This window comes from Felis catus, chromosome A1 (assembly GCF_018350175.1).
Source record: "Felis catus isolate Fca126 chromosome A1, F.catus_Fca126_mat1.0, whole genome shotgun sequence".
NCBI classification, from domain to species: domain Eukaryota; kingdom Metazoa; phylum Chordata; class Mammalia; order Carnivora; family Felidae; genus Felis; species Felis catus.
Window position 1 is genome coordinate 149,986,124 of NC_058368.1, and position 18,208 is coordinate 150,004,331.

Consider the following 18,208-nt stretch of genomic DNA (forward strand, 5'->3'; position numbering starts at 1 on the left):
TTAGCTTTTTTCTCATCAGCAAGGATGGAGGAGGAAGTCTGCAAATGAGAACCTCACTTCCAATACGGAGGTGGTTGTCTTTTGTAGCCCCATCCTCTGAAGACTTGCAGATTGTGACCTGTGATATCCAGCCAACACATACTTAAAGATACCATTTGGGCCATAAATGTTTTCCCTGATATCCAGCACCAATAAAGAGACTGAACACTAAGGATATACTGGTAGTAGATACATTGCATCATAAAGCATTTAGGTTGCTAATGAGAATGCAGGGCACTTAAGGATCAGTAGTAGTTGTCATATAAGACATTATCTGGAGATTAAAGGGCAAAGGGCTGAAGGCATTATTTTAAATGTATGAATGGAGAGAAATTCAGGCCAGTGTGAAAAAGAGAGATGTGGGTTATCCACTGTAACATCTTTGCCTGTGGCCTAGGCATCCAAGATTGCTCACCTCACTTCACTTTGTATAGACTAATTTCTAAAGTCTTTTCAATGACCACCAAGAACTAAGGCTTAGATTTTTTTTGCTTTGTTTTTCAATATTTGCTGAACTCTGTTTTGGAGATCACTAAAATATACATTAACTTTCCCAAGCTATTGAAGAGTGATAGAGAAAAGCAGAAAGAGGACTTGCTTATCAATTTTATCAATAGAAGCAGAAACAGTAGTGGCAGCAACAATTTTTTGTGTTAGGCAATGAGGATGAAGAGAAGCTTTTGGGTCAGCCTTAATGGATTTATGGTTAATTTCTAAATACCTTTTATAAAAAGAAGTGAATAAACTAGATGCAAAAACAAAAAAAAGTTACTATCTACTTATGAACGGTACTTTTTAAACTTTTATGTGCTACTGAGGTCTTTACTTTTAATACTTTTAATCATTTACAAATACCTAAGTGTACATTTGAAATATAAAGCAACCCTTCCGTATATAATAGTTCAACCCAGCTGGTTCATGGGCTCTTAACTTTCTTAAAATTGGAGTCTATTAATTAAAAAACAACTAAAAGGCCTTTCACTTTAAAGGTTACATCTGTCATGAGTTTAAGTCACTAATATACTAATTAATTAGCAACTACTTAAAAGGGGAAATACATCGTTTAAAATACCTAAGCAAAATTCAAGGAACAATGTGGATATCTGTAAGAAATTAATTTATTATCCTGGGCATGGAAAACTAGTATACTTACTATTATACCTATGTGGAAGCTCAATTTAAAGATATACAAAGTGGGGCGCCTGGTCAGTTAGCGTCTGACTCTTGATTTCAGCCCAGGTCATGACAGCGCAGAACTTGCTTGGGATTCTCTCTCTCCCCCCTCTCTCTGCCCCTATTCAGCTCGCTCTTTATCTCTCTATCTCTCAAAAATAAATATATAAACTTAAAAAATGAATAGAAGATTTACAAAGCACTAGTATGTTTAAAAATTCTATATGATATATGTGGTATGGAAGGCAGCCTTCAAAATAAAACATGTAATACGATCTCAACTGTGGTGGGTTATATGTATATATTTATGAAGAGTTATACACTGAAATGTAAAGTTAGTGGTAGGCTGACAGATGAGTATTATAAATTCTTCATAATTTTTTTGTTTTCTGAAATCCCCACAGTGAATAAATATTGTATTTATTATTAAAAATAAAGTAGTTTATGTATTATGAGTACCTATGGACTGATTACCTGATACACGATTTAGGGAAATTGTGGTTGAAGTCTGAACTCTGTGCAGTTGTCTATCCTATGTTCATTGTGAAATGTGGCACTTATAGTACACTGGAATTTTCAGGACAATTCCATTTCCAAGTGCAATTTGGAATATATTACCTAATAGTGTCATAAATGAAGAAAAACAGCAAGTAGATTTACAGAGTAATATCATTACAATTTTAAACACTGGCAAGCAATTCACGAGGAATTAAAACTGATTTTTTAAAAGACTGTTAAGTATATGTAGGTGATGACAGAGTTTGTTATAACTAAGATTGTCTTTTTATTTTAAAATTTAGAATCGGAAAATTTTGAACATTGTTAAACTATGCAGGCAAACTTTCCCACTTATTTCTTACTGTGGGTTACCAGTGTAATTAACAAATAGTTTTATTTCTCTTCTTTGTCAAAAGATGAACTCTTAAAAAAATAAAAAACAAGTATTTGAAAACTCTAAGTTCAACAAAGTGCAAATAAAAATGTGCTACTACCTGGGGTAACTTCTAAATTGCTACTTACCTATTTATCTTTAGCTGGTGAAACATTTTATTAGATGAAGGGGACAAATGTGTGGCTTCTGAGTTCTTGTAATGAAAAGAGTAAAACTGTTAGCGTTTTTTTTCATTAAAAATTTTTTTTTCAGTTTATTTATTTATTATGAGAGACACAGAGTGAACAGGGGAATGTGAGAGTGGGGCTCTGTAGGTTACAACAGAGAGACTTGGGACATTAACTTATTGTTCATAATTAAAAGCTAGAAAACTGGAAGGAAATAATTTAGCAAAAAAAATATCATTTGCAATAGATTTTTTTGAAGTACATGCAGTGTCTTTTCTAACAGATTTAGAAATAGCTCAGGGAAAGGGAACTTACAGCAAACCAATTATTACTGGAAAATAAATGCCATTTGAGAACCATTTGACTTACAAAAGTTATTAAAATCATAAGACAATATATATTTAAGTTACAGTAACTGGTTCTGATGACTCTGGGTAAATTATTGACTAATGTTTATTCTGAAGTTTCACTTTGTCTTCTGTGGCTTTGTTTTCAGAAAATAAAGAGGTGAATCTTTGCATTTTGCAAGCAAAAAATATGCTGGGGTATTTTATACTTCTTAATACTACTTTTGGAATTGGTCTTCCAAAGTATGCTTGTTTACTCATCGATTGAAAGAAATAATTTAACTACAGCAAAAAAACAAAAACAAAAACAAAAACAACAACAAAAAACAAAAACAAAACCTCAATTCATTGTTTTTCTGGAGCAAATGATATTAATATCCATTTATGAAGTGTGATGATTATACTATTTATGTAAGAAGAGATGAATACTTGAAAAGTTATTTATATATGAAATTTATATTTATCGATTATATTTCCCATCTAAAACTCCAAAATGCACTTAAATATAAACAGGATAGCTGCATGATATGACAAAACTGTCCTTCAGACAAAAGAAAAATATTATCAAAATATACATTTTTTAAATGTCTGGGAAAATGGTAGCTAAAATACACGACTGGCACCCTATATTCTTAACTGCAGACCAGGTAACTAATTTCTCTGCATCAGCAGCCACTAGGTTGATAGGTGGAAAGAGGGGGCCCTAGAAGCCTCAAGCTCTTTCAGGTCTGGATCAAGAGGGCTGCACTGAATTTTTCCTGCTTTGAAGGGACAGATAGTGCTTTGCAGACCATTCGGAAAAGTCAAAGCAATAACCAGATAAAATATTTACACTAATTTCCAGACACGGAGATCCATGTGACAATCTTTAGAAGGTGTATAGATTGACCTAGTATTTGGGAAGCTACAGGGAAATTTGATCAGGTAGGTTGGCTGAGTTCTCTTTACTAGGTAAACAGGATGGCAGCTGAGGGGTCTAGAGAGACCTTCTTCCATTGTCAGACAGAGCTTTAGGGACTTGCTGGCGCCTCTGCACCTAGCCCACAACACCACTTTTGGTACTGCCACTTCCCAAGGTACTCCAGTGGCTGTCTGCTCCCCAGTGAGGAATCAAAGAAAAATGTCAACTTATGTAGATGATCCAAAAACTATAGAAAAAGCTAGAAGAAAGACACCTATGAAAGCTTAAATTTAAAATATAAGCAAAGATCAATAGCCTGACTACACTGTAAGGAAGTAGAAAGAGTAAACTAAACCAAAAGCTAAAGGGGCACTTCATCAACACAATAAGTGGCATTTATAGAAAACTTACAGCTCACATCATACTCTGTAATGAAAGAATGAAAACTTTTCTCTATGAACAGGAACAGAACAAGGATGCCTACTTTTACCACTGCTATTAAACATTGTCCTAGAAGTTTTAGCCAGAGTAATTAGGCAAGAACAAGAAATAAAGGCATCTACATTGGAAGGAAATAAGAAAACTTATTTCCAGTTGATATGATCCTATATTTAGAAAACCCAAAAAATCCACAAGCAAAAAAGGCTACCAGAGCTAATAAACTCAGCAATGTTTCTTTTAAGTAAGCAATCCATTTACAATAGCATCCAAAAGATGCTTTATATCCAAAGAAATAAAATAATTTGGAAAAAGGTGGTAAAAGATTTATGCACTTAAAACTACAAAACATTGCTGAAAGAAATTTAAGTAGAACTAAATACATGCAAAGACATCCGTGTTCATGAATTGGAAGACTTAATACTGTTACAATTTCATTGTTATCTAAAGCAATTCAATGCACTGCCTATAAAAATTCCAATGACCCTTTTGGAAGACCTGGAAAAAGCAATCCTCATATTCATATGGAGTTGCAAGGGGTCCCTAAAAGTCAAAGCAATCTCAAAAAGGAGAACAAAGTTGGAAGACTCACACTTCCTGATTTTAAAATCAGCAGTAAATCTACAGTAAAAACACTGTTTTGTGTTGTATTGACATAATCAACATATATCTATAGAATAGAATTGAGAGTCCAGACATAAACTCCTACAACTGTGACCAAAATATTTTCAACAACCTTGCCAAGACCATTTAAAGAGGAAACAAAGTCTCAAGATGTACTGATGGGACTGGCTGGCAGAGGAGCCTGGCAGCTGGTGGGCATTCCTGTGGGCCAGATCACAGCCCCCTTAAGTGCCTGTGAGGGTCTGCATTTGGTCACAAGTATTGCCAAGCCCCAGAAAGCAGGTTCTTAAATACTAAATAAAAACTCCATGTTATTGCACTACTGGTGGGAATGCAAACTGGTGCAGTCACTCTGGAAAACAGTATGGAGGTTCCTCAAAAATTAAAATAGAACCACCCTATGACCCAGCAATTGCACTAGTAGGTATTTGTTGAAAGGATACAGGAGTGCTGATTTGAAGGGACACATGCACCCTTATGTTTATAGCAGCACTATCAACAATAGACAAAGTATGGAAAAAGCCCAAATGACCATCAACAGATGAATGGATAAAGAAGATGTGGTATAAATGTACACAATGGAATGTTACTCGTCAATAAAAAAGAATGAAATCTTGCCATTTACAACTGTGTGGATGGAACTAGAGGATATTACACTAAGTGGAATAAGTCAGAGAAAGACAAATACCATATGATTTAACTCATATGTGGAATTTAAGATACAAAATATATGAACACAGGGGAAAGGAAGCAAAAATAATATAAAAACAGAGAGGAAGACAAACCATAAGAGACTCGTAAATACAGAGAACAAACTGAGGGTTGCTGGCGGGGTGTTAGGTGGGGGGATGGGCTACATGGGTGAGAGGCATTAAGTAGGACACTTGTTGGGATGAGCACTGGGTGTTACATGTAAGTCATGGGTCACTAAATTGTATTCCTGAAATTATATTGTGCTATATGTTAACTAACTTATATTTAAGTTAAAACAAACAAACAAAAACACAAAACCTCCACGTTAGGTCAACAGAGAGCTTGTGGGGCGAAAGGAAAATGTTTTATACTTTTGTAACTTTCATGGCACATTTTCCCTGTTTTAAAAAAAATTTTATATTTATTTTATTTTTGAGAGAGGAAGAGAGACAGAACATGAGCTGGGGAGGGGCAGAGAGAGAGGGAGACACAGAATCCAAAGCAGGCTCCAGGCTCTGAGCTATGAGCACAGAGCCTGACATGGGGCTCAAACTCACAGACTGTGAGATCATGAGCTGAGCCAAAGTTGGAGGCTTAACCGACTGACCTGGCAATATTATCATTTAAATTTGAAGGTGAGATAGTTTCTCAGATAAACAAAAGTTAAAGGAGTTTATCACCAGTAAGCTTTACAATAAATGTTAAAAATATTTCTTTAAGTGAAAAAGAAATGGCCATAATCGGACCTAAGAAAATTATGAATAACAAGATGTAAATTATGGCACCATATACAAAATATGTGGAGGAAGGAACAAAAAAAAGTTTTTTTAAAGAATGTGTTTGAACTTCAATGACCATTAACTTAATACAGACTGCTATATATTTAGGATGTTATATATATGAACCACATGGTATCCACAAACTCAAAATATGTAATACATACACAAAAAATAAAGAGAAAGAATTCCAGACATAATACTGCAGAAACTCATTAATCTCAAAGAAAGAGATGAAGAGAACAATAGAGAAAAATAAGAACAACCAGAGAATAGTGAAATGGCAGTAAGTACATACCTATCAACAATTAAATGTAAATGACATAACTGCTCCCATAAAAAGACAGAGGGGGGTGGAATGGATAAAAAAACCAGACCCATCTATATTCTGCCTACAAAAGACTCACCTCAGATCTAAAGACACAGGTACACTGAAAGGGAAGAGATGGAAAAATATTTATCATGCAAATGGAAGCAAAAAAAAAAAAAGCCAGGTGAACAATAATTATATTAGACAAAATAAACTTTAAAACAGAGACTGTAACAAGAGACAAAGAGGGGCATTGCATAATGTTAAAGGAATCAATCCAACAAGAGGATATACAATTATAAATATCTACACACTCAACAATGGAGCGCCTTAATATACAAAGCAAATGTTAACAGACATAAAGAGAGAAATTGATGATAACACAATAATAGTAGGGGACATTAACACCCACCCCACTTACATCAGTGGATAGATCATCTGGGCAAAAAATCAATAAAGGAATAATATCTTTGAATGACACATTAGACCAGATGGATGTAACAGATAAATACAGAATGTTCTACCCCATAAAACACAATACACATTCTTTTCAAGTGCACATGGAACATTTTCCAGTATAGATCATATGTCAGACCACAAAGCAAACCTCAATAAATTTAAGATTGAAATCATACCATGCCTACTTTCCAAACACAATGGTATGAAACTAGAAATTAACCACAAGAAAAAAACTGGAAAAAACATGCATGGAAAAAGCATGCAAAGGCTAAACATGATATTCCACCAATGGGTCAATGGAGCAATGAAAGAAGAATCAAAAAAATACATGGAGAGAAATTAAAATGGAAACACAAATAATCTAACCTTAACACCTAAAAGACATAGAGTAAGAAAAACAAACAAAGCTCAAGATGGGTAAAATGAAGGAAATAAAAAAAGATCAGATGAGAAATTAGTGACATATCGGTGGAAGGAAGGAAGGAAGGAAGGAAGGAAGGAAGGAAGGAAGGAAGGAAAAAAGAAAGAAAGAAAGAAAGAAAGAAAGAAAGCAAGCAAGCAAAGAAAGAAAAGAAAAGAAAAGAAAAGAAAAGAAAAGAAAAGAAATCAATGATACCAAGAGAAGGAACTTTGAAAACAAGCAAAAGTGATAAACCCTTAGCCATTCTCATCAAAAAAAGGAGAAAGAATTCAAATAAAATTAGAAACAAAAGAGAAATAATAACTGACATTACAGACATAAAGGATTATAAGAGACTATTATGAAAAGCTATATGCCAACAAATTGAACAGCCTAGAAGAAATGGATAAATTTCTAGAAAAATACTATCTTCCCAAATTGAATCAGGAAGAAAGAGAAAATCTGAACAGATAAATTACTAGTAGTGACATTGAATTTGTAATTTAAAAAACTACAAAAAATAAAAATAAAAATCCAGGACAGGATAGGTTCACATGTGAATTCTAGAAAATATTTAAAGAAGAGTTAATACTTATTCTCCTCAAACTATTCCAAAGAATAGAAGAGGAAGAAAAGCTTCCAAATACATTCATTACCCTGACACCCAAATCAGACAAAGATACTACACTACAACAAACAAACAAACAAACAAAAACAAAACAAAAAACCTACAGGCCATTTCTCTGTGACTATAGATGCAAAAGTCCTCAATAAAGTATTAACAAACTGGGGCGCCTGGGTGGTGCAGTCGGTTAAGCGTCCGACTTCAGCCAGGTCACGATCTCGCGGTTCGAGCCCCGCGTCAGGCTCTGGGCTGATGGCTCAGAGCCTGGAGCCTGTTTCCGATTCTGCGTCTCCCTCTCTCTCTGCCCCTCCCCCGTTCATGCTCTGTCTCTCTCTGTCCCCAAAATAAATAAAAAACGTTGAAAAAAAATTTTTTTAATAAAGTATTAACAAACTGAATTCAACAATACATTAAATTCACCACAGTCAAGTGGGATTTATTTTGGGGATACAAGGATGGTTCAATACTCACAAATCAGTCAATGTGATACACATCAATAACACAAAATTTAAAATTATATGATCACCTAAATAGACACAGAAAAAGCATTTGGCATAATTCGACACCAATTCATAATAAAAACTCTCAACCAAGAGAGCTTAGAGGGAACATATATCAACATAATAAAGGCCATATATACCAAACCCAAAGCTAGTATCATACTGAATGGTGAAAGAGTGACAGTTTTTCCTCTAAGATTAGGAACACAACAAGAATTCCCATCCTTGCCACTTTTATTCAAAATACTCCTGAAAGTTCTAGCCACAGAAATCAGACAAGAGAAATAAGAAGCATCCAAATTGGTAAGGAAAAAGTTAAACTGCCATTATTTGCAGAAGACATAACACTTCACATAGAAAATTCTAAAGACTCCACCAAAAAACTACTAGTGGTAATAAATAAATTATGAAGAATTACAGGACATAAAATTAGTATCAAGTGTGCATGGCACCACAAAGACCCCAAATATCCAAAGCAATCCTGAGGAAGAACAACACTGGAGGTATCACAATCCAAGATTTCAAGATAAATTACAAAACGAGAGTGATCAAAAAAGTATGGCCCTGTCATAAAAACAGACATATAGATCAATGAAACAGAATAAAGAATCCAGGTATAAACCCAGGATTATATGGTCAATTAATTTATGACAAGGAAGGCAAGAATACACAATGGAGAAAAGACAGGCTCCTCACTAAATAGTGCTGAGAAAACTGGATAGCCACATATAAAAGAATGAAACTGGGCTACCTGCTAATACCACATACAAAAATAAACTCAAATAGATTTAAAGATCTAAATGTGATAAATGAAACCATCAAAGTCCTAGAAGAGAACACAGGCAGTAATCTCTCTGATGCTGGCTTTAACGATATTTTTTAGATGTACTTTCTAAGTCAAGGGAAACAAAAGCAAAAGTAAACTACTGGGAGCAAATCAAAGCAAAAAGCTTCTGCACAGGGAAGGAAATGGTCAACAAAACTAAAAGGCAACCTACATAATGGGAGAAGATATTTGCAAATGATGTATCTAATCAGGGGTTAGTATCTAAAATATATGAAGAATGTGTATACAACTCAACACCAAAAAACAAACAATCTGTATTAAGAAATGGGCAGAGGATCTGAATAGATGTTTTTCCAAAGGAAACATACGGAGGTTCAAAATACACATGAAAACACACTCAACATCATTAGTAATTAAGGAAATACAAATCAAAACCACAATGAGTTATTACCTCATACCTGTCAGAATGGCTAAAATCAAAAACACAACAAGTGTAGGCGAGGATGTGGAGAAAAAGGAATCCATGTGCACTGCTGGTGGGAATGAAAATCAGTGCAACCACTGTGGGACAGTATTGAGATTTCTCGAAGAATTAAAAATACAAATACCAATAATTCTACTACTGTGTACTGATACAAGGAAAGATATTCAAAAACATATACATACCCTATGCTGACTGTAGCATTATTTACAATAGCCCCAAATCAACCTATGTCCAATAAATGAATAGATAAAAACATGCAGTATATGTATACAATGGAATATTTATGCAGCCATAAAAAGGACAAGATCATGTCCTTTGCAATAACATGGATGAACCTAGAAAGTATTTCGCTAAGTGAAGCCAGAACAATAAACACAAACACTATATGATTTTGCTCATATATGGAATTAATGAAACAAATGAATGAACAAAAAAAGCTGAATCAGACCTATAATTACAGAGAGGAAACTGATGGTTGTCAGAGGTGAGGGGAAAGGGGGGGATTTGTGGCAAAATGGGTGAGAAGGAATGACAGATACAGGCTTCCAGTTATGGAATGAGAAAGTTATAGGAATAAAGGCATAGTAAAGAAAATGTAGTCAGTGATACTCCAATAACATTGTACAATGACAAGTGGTAGCTACACTTGTGGTGAGCACAGCATAATGTACAGAGACACTGAATCACTATGCTGTACACTTGAAACTAAGGTAACATTGTGTGTTGAATATACTCAAACAAGTTTTTAAAATTTATTTATTCTTGAGAGAGGGAATGAGAGAGAGAGAGAGAGAGAGAGAATCCCCAAGAGGCTCTGCACTGTTAGTGCAAAGCCCAACGTGGGGCTCGAACTCACAAACCATGAGATTATGACTTGAACTGAAACCAAGAGTCCAGCGCTTAACCAACTGAGCCATCAGGTGCCCAACGATTTTTTTTAATTAAATAAATACAACTGACTCAGTTGGAAAAAATATTATTTGTGCAAAATTATTAGCAAACATCATTCTGAATGGTGAAAAGCTAAAAATTAAAGTTAGTAAAAATGTGCAACATCATTATAATTCAACTTCTGTTGGAGGTCCTGGTGAATGTAGTAAATCAGAAAACTGAGTCAGAATAAAGATTCCATTACACGTGGGACTAGTACCTATGGGATCAGTCCATATGGTACTTTAATGTATGAAAGATGGTTTATCAATTCTTTGTGAGAAAGGTACACTTTTAATAAGTGGCAGAAAAGGTTATCCACTTGGAAGAAAAGAGAACTATCCCTCACTTTTTGTAAAATACAGAATATAATTGCAGATGGAGTAGAAACTTGAATATGAAAATACAAATTGAAAAAGGAAATTTAGGAGAGTAAAACCTGAGGTACTAGAGGTAATGTTTAATCAAGAACTCTCAAATCATTAAAGGAAACACATGCACACTTAACCATATATTTAAAAATAGCAAGATACCAAATAGGAGACAAAATGAAAAAATATTTCAAATTAGAGTTTTATCTGTAATATATAAAAAATTCATAAATTATTAATAAAATGATTAAAAATGGAAAAATGAACACAGGCCACACTGTGAAGACCATTCACAGAAAAGTAAATTCAAAACTGCTAATAAACTAGTGTGCACATATTTAACCACCATTATAAAAGGAAATTCAAGGGACACCTGGCTGGTGTGGTCAGTAGAGCATGTGACTCTTGATCTTGGGGTGATGAGTCCAAGTCCCATATTGGGCCTAGAGCTCACTAATAACAAAAACAAAAACAGAAAAATGTAAAAATAGGTTATTACTTTACACTTGGCAAAATTCATAGAGAGAGAGAGGATACCTCCTAGTGGCTGGGATTTGAATGAAAGAATATTCTGAAACAAAGCTGGTAGAAATAATTATTCTGAGGAAAATTATCTCAATATTTAAAAATTGAGATTAGTACATGCTCTTTGTCTCCCAAATCCCATTCCTGTCAATCTATGGCATGGGGGAAAGAAAACACTAAAATGAAAGTATAAAATATATATAGTGGCCAAAATATATATAAAATATCTAATATATAGTAGACAGAAAAGTACATAAAACAAAAGTCTATCAGGATAATGAATAACTTGAATATCTTTATTATGAAATATTATATAGCTGGTATAAATACTGAGGCCTGCACTAGCCTTAGAGAGTTTCCAGAATATATATAAAAAAGTACATGCAGAGAATTCTGTGTATATTACCTCAACATATGTAATGCAAATATATGTATAGTATTTATGTATATATGATCATATGGGCATTTATTAAGAAGTCTATTTTTTAAAAAATAAAGTCTTTTCTAAAAATTAAACATTGCAAAACTATCAAAATTAAAACAATATAGATGTGTATGAGTTCAAGTATCAACATTTCCTTTTTACTTCTTCCCCATGTCACTGTTAAAAGTTCGATATACATTCTTTCGGAACTTTGTACACACACATGCACACACACACACACACACACACACAGAGCAGTCGGGTTTTCTTTCGACAGTTAACAGTATCCTATTTTTGTAATTTTATTTGTTTGTCCTTTCTTCCAACATAACAGCATGTCTTAGAGATTTTCCCATGAATAACCATGTATTTATCTTATTCTTCAAGGTCTGTTTCATAATATCAATATGTTATAACTTACTGAATCATTTTTATATTTCTGCAAAAATAGTCTATCTCCAAGTTTTGCTATTATATATAATGTTTAAACAACATTCTTCCTGTAAATACTGTCTCTGTCGTCTCACAAAAGACCACCAGACAGTAAGAGAAGTTTATTGCTTGTTGTAAAGGGAGACTGCACGTCATGAAGAACCATGTGTGAGAAAGCACTTATGAAATATGGGTTTTAGTTAGGCAATTTGGGGCAAGATTCCAGAAAGCTGTATTGTTTTTTTCTGTTTGTTCTCACCTCATCACAGTCACAAACTGACCTTGTCTGATGTTGGTGTTCTACGAGATTATGTCCAAGAGAAGAACACCTCTGTCTCACCTTGGGTGCCAGGCAAGTAACTACCACCATCAAGGCTTAAGACAGTTCCTAGATGTCAGAGGTTGCCTTTTTCTTTGTCAAAATCACTCCTACAGAAGTATTTATGCAAGTGTCAGGATCAAGGAGAATGTGTATTGTTCTTATTTTTTAAATTTTATTTATTTTCTAGAGTGAGAGTAAGTGAGAGTGAGAGTGAGAGAGAGAGAGAGAGAGAGAGAGAGAGAGAGAGAGAGAGAATCCCAAGCAGGTCTGCAGTGTCAGTGAAGAGCCAGATGCAAGGCTTGATCCCATAAACTGTGAGGTCATAACCTGAGCTGAAATAAGAGACGCTTAACCAACTGAGCCACCCAAGAACACCTAGGAGTACGTGTATTTTAAAGTTTAAAGATATTCCCAAAACTCTTTACCAACATACATCCCACCAAGAAGGGAGAGGTAATGAAAGGACATGGAAAGCCCCAGTGGGAAATTTCTTCTAATGAGTAACTTTGCTCAGAGCCAATGCATAGTCATGACACTGTCATTTGTTATTACGTAAGTAGGAGAGAAACCAGTCAAAGTCCTTATTGCTTAGCACCTTAATCAAAGCATTTTATCTTCCTCTTTGGACTCAGGTTAGCATGTCAATAAAACATGCAACATAAAACATGCATCATTATTTTTTCCAAATCCTTGCTTTGTATTTTCTATAAAATTGGGGAAGAAAATATTTTGTTATAACCTTTTAGAAAGAATTCATTCTATTAGAAATAGAGCCCCTGTCTGCCATTTTTTCCTGGGGAGGCAGAATGACTGCTACACAACCATCTGGCAGTTGGTGGATTCTCATCGATTTTTTAACTGATGATGTCTTGCTTGATATTTGATGGAGACCAAGCAAAAGAGTTGTTTCTGGCAGAGAACAAAGAAGAGAAAAAGAAAGAGCATGAGAATGACCCTGGAGCGTAGCAGAGAGAGGTGTCACAAGCCATAAAATAGTCCATAATTGTGAATTTAGCTGAGTTAATTCCCTACTGTATACACTTTTTGGTAGAGAAACTGAACATACTGGCTTGCATTGTATAAAGAATATCTGAATTACCTCAGCATTTTATGGTCTATTAAAAGGGGCAAAAAGTATTTTATTAAATATGGTTCTGATAACTATATTGTCTCTCAAAAAATGCCGTTCCCTATAGGGGTTGGGAGAGCTTAGTTTACTTGAAAGCATCATAGCCATAATTTTAAAATGTAAGTAGGGATTATTTTGCTTAATTCTTTAATGTGTCAACAACTTAAAAAAAAACAAAAAAAACAAAACAAAACTAATAGTCCTATCACTGCAGTTATAGCTAAGCAATCACTATAGTCAAGGGCTTTTGAATGTTTAAAAATCAATTTTACCACTCTTAATTATTATGTCTCCATTTTACCTGGTCCTTTCTTTTATCTCTCTTCATCATGTTAATTAAGACCTCAAAAGTAAAGATGGATTGAGGATTAATCTTGTTTTATTTTAAATCCCTAACATAAGACTAACCAGTTCTTAAGGCCTGCACTACTTTAGCCTTATCTCATTCATTCTAGAAAACCTGGATCATGGATGTCTTCTTCCTCTGTTCACATCCTACTTAACTGTATTAATTATTTCACAATCAGTTGGCTCTGAAACTAAGAATTTTAAGAGGCAGAAACAAGTCAAAGGATTTTTCTTTTTTAAAGCTTTTCTTATTAAAACAATTTTTTTCCGGGGCACCTGGGTAGCTATTGGTTAAGTGTCTGACTTCAGCTCAAGTCATGATCTCATGGTTCATGGGTTCGAGCCCCTCGTTGGGCTCTGTGCTGACAGCTCAGAGACTGGAACCGGCTTCAGATTCTGTGTCTACCTCTCTCTGTCCCCCTGCCCCCCTCCCACCCCACTTGTGCTCTGTCTCTGTCTCTCAAAAATAAAAATGTTAAAAAAATTATAAATTGTTTTCAATATTCATTTATTTTGAGAGAGAGAGAGAGAGAGAGAGAGAGAGAGAGAGGGAGAGTGCATGCAAGCAGGGGAGAAGCAGAGAGAGAGAGAGAGAGAAGGAGAGAATCCCAAGCAGTCTCTGCACTGTCAGCACAGAATGTGACATGGGGCTCGAACTCACGAACCAAGAGATCATGACCTGAGCGGACATCAAGAGTTGGTTGCTCAACCAAGTGAGCCACTCAGGTGCCTTAAAGTCTTTTTTATTTTTAACTTGAATTATTTTTTTAGATTGTAGCATATAACAAAATTTACCATTTTAACCATTTTAAGTGTATTATTTGGTGGCATTAAGTACTAATCTGAGTTAATTTTAAGTAATAATTGGAAGTATATATGTTGGGTTTTGGTTCTTTGCTGATTTTTGCTTCTCTCAAAGTTCAAAAAATTAAGATTTATCATCAGAGGTATGAGGGTCTACCAAAAAGCACCTTTGTTCATAGCCCAAACTCAGGGGAAATGATGTGGTGGCTAGTTTCAAAGAAGGTGAGATATTTCCTCTTTTATGAATGATAATTCAAAGTGATCGTATTGAAATGTAACTGTTCCGGGGCACCTGGGTGGTGCAGTCCGTTAAGCGTCCGACTTCAGCCAGGTCACGATCTCGGGGTCCGGGAGTTAGAGCCCCGCGTCAGGCTCTGGGCTGATGGCTCAGAGCCTGGAGCCTGTTTCCGATTCTGTGTCTCCCTCTCTCTCTGCCCCTCCTCCGTTCATGCTCTGTCTCTCTCTGTCCCAAAAATAAATAAAAACGTTGAAAAAAAATTAAAAAAAAAAAAAAGAAATGTAACTGTTCCTAGTTAGGGCACAGAGAAGTGATTTTCTTTAAGATCTAATATAAAAAACATAAAGCAGAATGTAGACATAATTTCCCCAAAAAGAAAGCATGACTTGCAGAATATTCCATCTGTCTGTTTCCTTCCAATGTTTTATCTTATCAATGCATAAATTATCTTGAGATAAGAAAGGCCAAGGCCTTGTGGTTCCCTATTCTAAACCTGGTCAAAGTTTTTCCAATCAAGTATAGAGAAGGTTTTTTGTTTTTATGACAAATGGTCTCAAAGCTTGATTTTTTTTTTTTTAATTTTTTTTTAACGTTTATTTATTTTTGAAACAGAGAGAGACAGAGCATGAACAGGGGAGGGGCAGAGAGAGAGGAAGACACAGAATCTGAAACAGGCTCCAGGCTCTGAGCTGTCAGCACAGAGCCCGACGCGGGGCTTGAACTCACGGACCGTGAGATCATGACCTGAGCCGAAGTCGGACACTTAACCGACCAAGCCACCCAGGCGCCCCAAAGCTTGATTTTCCAAGTATTTTGGCATAATATTTAACCTGTTTCTCATTAATTTCAACGTACTACTTCTACTCTGTACTCATGAAAATTTCTCTGTTTCACACATTTAAACTTATACATTTAAAACTTCACTTTTTTCCCTAGATGTTTTTTTTAGTTGGAGAGGTAAAACAAGAGAGTTGTGAGATACAGTAATTAAGGGGTGTGGTAGTATGAACATCTGGGGCTGGAACTCCAGCTGGTTCAGTCTGGCTAGCAAGGCTAGTCTGGAAATGAATCTAGGACTGGACAGTCTTTTAGGCTTTTGTTAAACCATTTCTTTGCTCTGAACCTCTACATTATTTTCCACTCTACAAACTGGAGACCTTTACTTTAAAAAGTCACTACTCTTGGGGCATTACTCTTGGCTCAGTCAGTAAAGCATCGGTTCTTGATTTTGGCTCAAGTCATGATTTCATGCTTCATGGGATGGAGCCCCACACTGGGCTCCTTGCTGCCAGCACAGAGCCTGCTTGAGATTCTCTCTCTCCCTCTCTCTCTGCCCCTTCCCCACTTGTGCAGTCTCTCTTTCTCAAAATAAATAAATAAATAATTTTTAAAAAGTCAGTATTCTTTCACAACCTTGCTTGGGCCTTAGCCTAATTCATGGCATGTTTTTCATGGCCTGTATACTGCCAAGTAGTTCAGTTTTAATTTCGCCTTCTCAAGAATGAGTTGCTAGTTAGATTTATTTTTTCACAGGCTCAATAAGCTGAAAATGTTATGGTGCAAAGCCACAAATTATATATATGCATGTGCTCATAATCTCTAAGCAGAATTATATGCTCTGAATGACTGAGACCATTTCTTCTTGGGATGAGACTATAATGGAGGTAAACCTATACTCCAATTTTTGCACTTTAAATTCTTCATGAGCCTTGAAGTTAGGACTAACTCTAAAGTCCCTTCCATTGACTGGGGTGCTTTCTGCAACCCTAACAGATGGTAGAAAACTCATACAATACCAGATGCTCTTTTCCCCATCAACTTGTTCCAGAATGTCTGTGAATCTCAGTATTGAAAGGTGTTAAGAGTTACTAAGTGGTTAATGTTATTTTAAAAGGGTTAAAAATTGTTAAAATGTGTTCAACAATCATTGGAGCAAGATATTTTCTTCTTTATATGTGAAAAGAATCAAAAGAAATTGGCTTCACTAAATAAGAGGAGGAAGACTTTAAATGGTGTGGTCTGACAGTAATTTGTATTAGAGTCTAGAGGAGCACATTTGTAATGTCTTGTGGTAGTACATTTATCTCTTGGTGACAGAAGGAATAATTGCTTTAGAGAGCATATCAGTGGCTGTTTAAAAATTTAACTCTTTATTTCCTCACACCTAAAGTTACAAAATTGAGAAGAGGAAAACATTACAAAAAATTGTAATCTGTGTAGAACAAAGTATTAGTTACCAGAAAAACATATACATTGTCTGTTTTCAAGTAATGGTGAAAGGCTGGAAAAGTAATAAAAATATTTTTTTATTATACATAGGTATTTAATATTTATTTGTAAGTATTACTATCATATATTATTATCATTTCTGCCTGTTTTGTCTCTGGAACATGTTTTTCAAGTTGAACACACCTCTCTCAAGTGGTTTTTGCTCAAAGATGAACTGTGTCAAGTAAGTTGTTAATTAGGATTTGCTGTCCAATGTTCTCAAATTTGACAGCTTTAATGGGTTCTTGAATACTAGCTCCCTTTTATCTATACCATTGTGTGAAGTCTGTTCATCCTTCAGGTCCTTGCTTTCCCCCTGGAAGGATCTGTTGATATTTATGTCTCCCTTGGTGTCCAGCCATCTTCTTAAGAACTGCATTTTATTTCACCCCATTAAAAGATTCAGTGCTTGGGTACAAGTGAAGAGACACTTCAAACCAGGGGGAATCACATAATTTATTGCTTAAACTGATCACTTATAGACATTAATAATTATGTTGGCACAGCAGGTGTAAATTGTCCCAATCAAACCAGGATGCATGATTACTTTTCTTCGAGGCAACCAGGATGGGAACAAAGGTAGGACACTACTGGGATCAAAAAAAATTTTTTTACTGTTTACTCATTTTTGAGAGAGAGACAGAGTGTGAATAGAGGAGGGGATGAGAGAAAGGGAAACACAGAATCTGAAGTGGGCTCCAGGCTCTGAGCTGTCAGCCCAGAACCTGATGCAGACCTTGAACTCACAGACCACGAGATCATGACCTGAGCCGAAGTCAGATGTGTAACTGACTGAGCCATC

The 18,208-nt window shown here is 35.3% G+C and overlaps 1 long non-coding RNA gene across 1 annotated transcript in view; it reads right to left on the bottom strand.

Moving 5' to 3' along the window:
* Positions 1 to 18,208, bottom strand: part of LOC123379038 — a 194,828-nt gene that overhangs the window by 25,172 nt on the left and 151,448 nt on the right. The gene's annotated exons all lie outside the window — the stretch shown is intronic.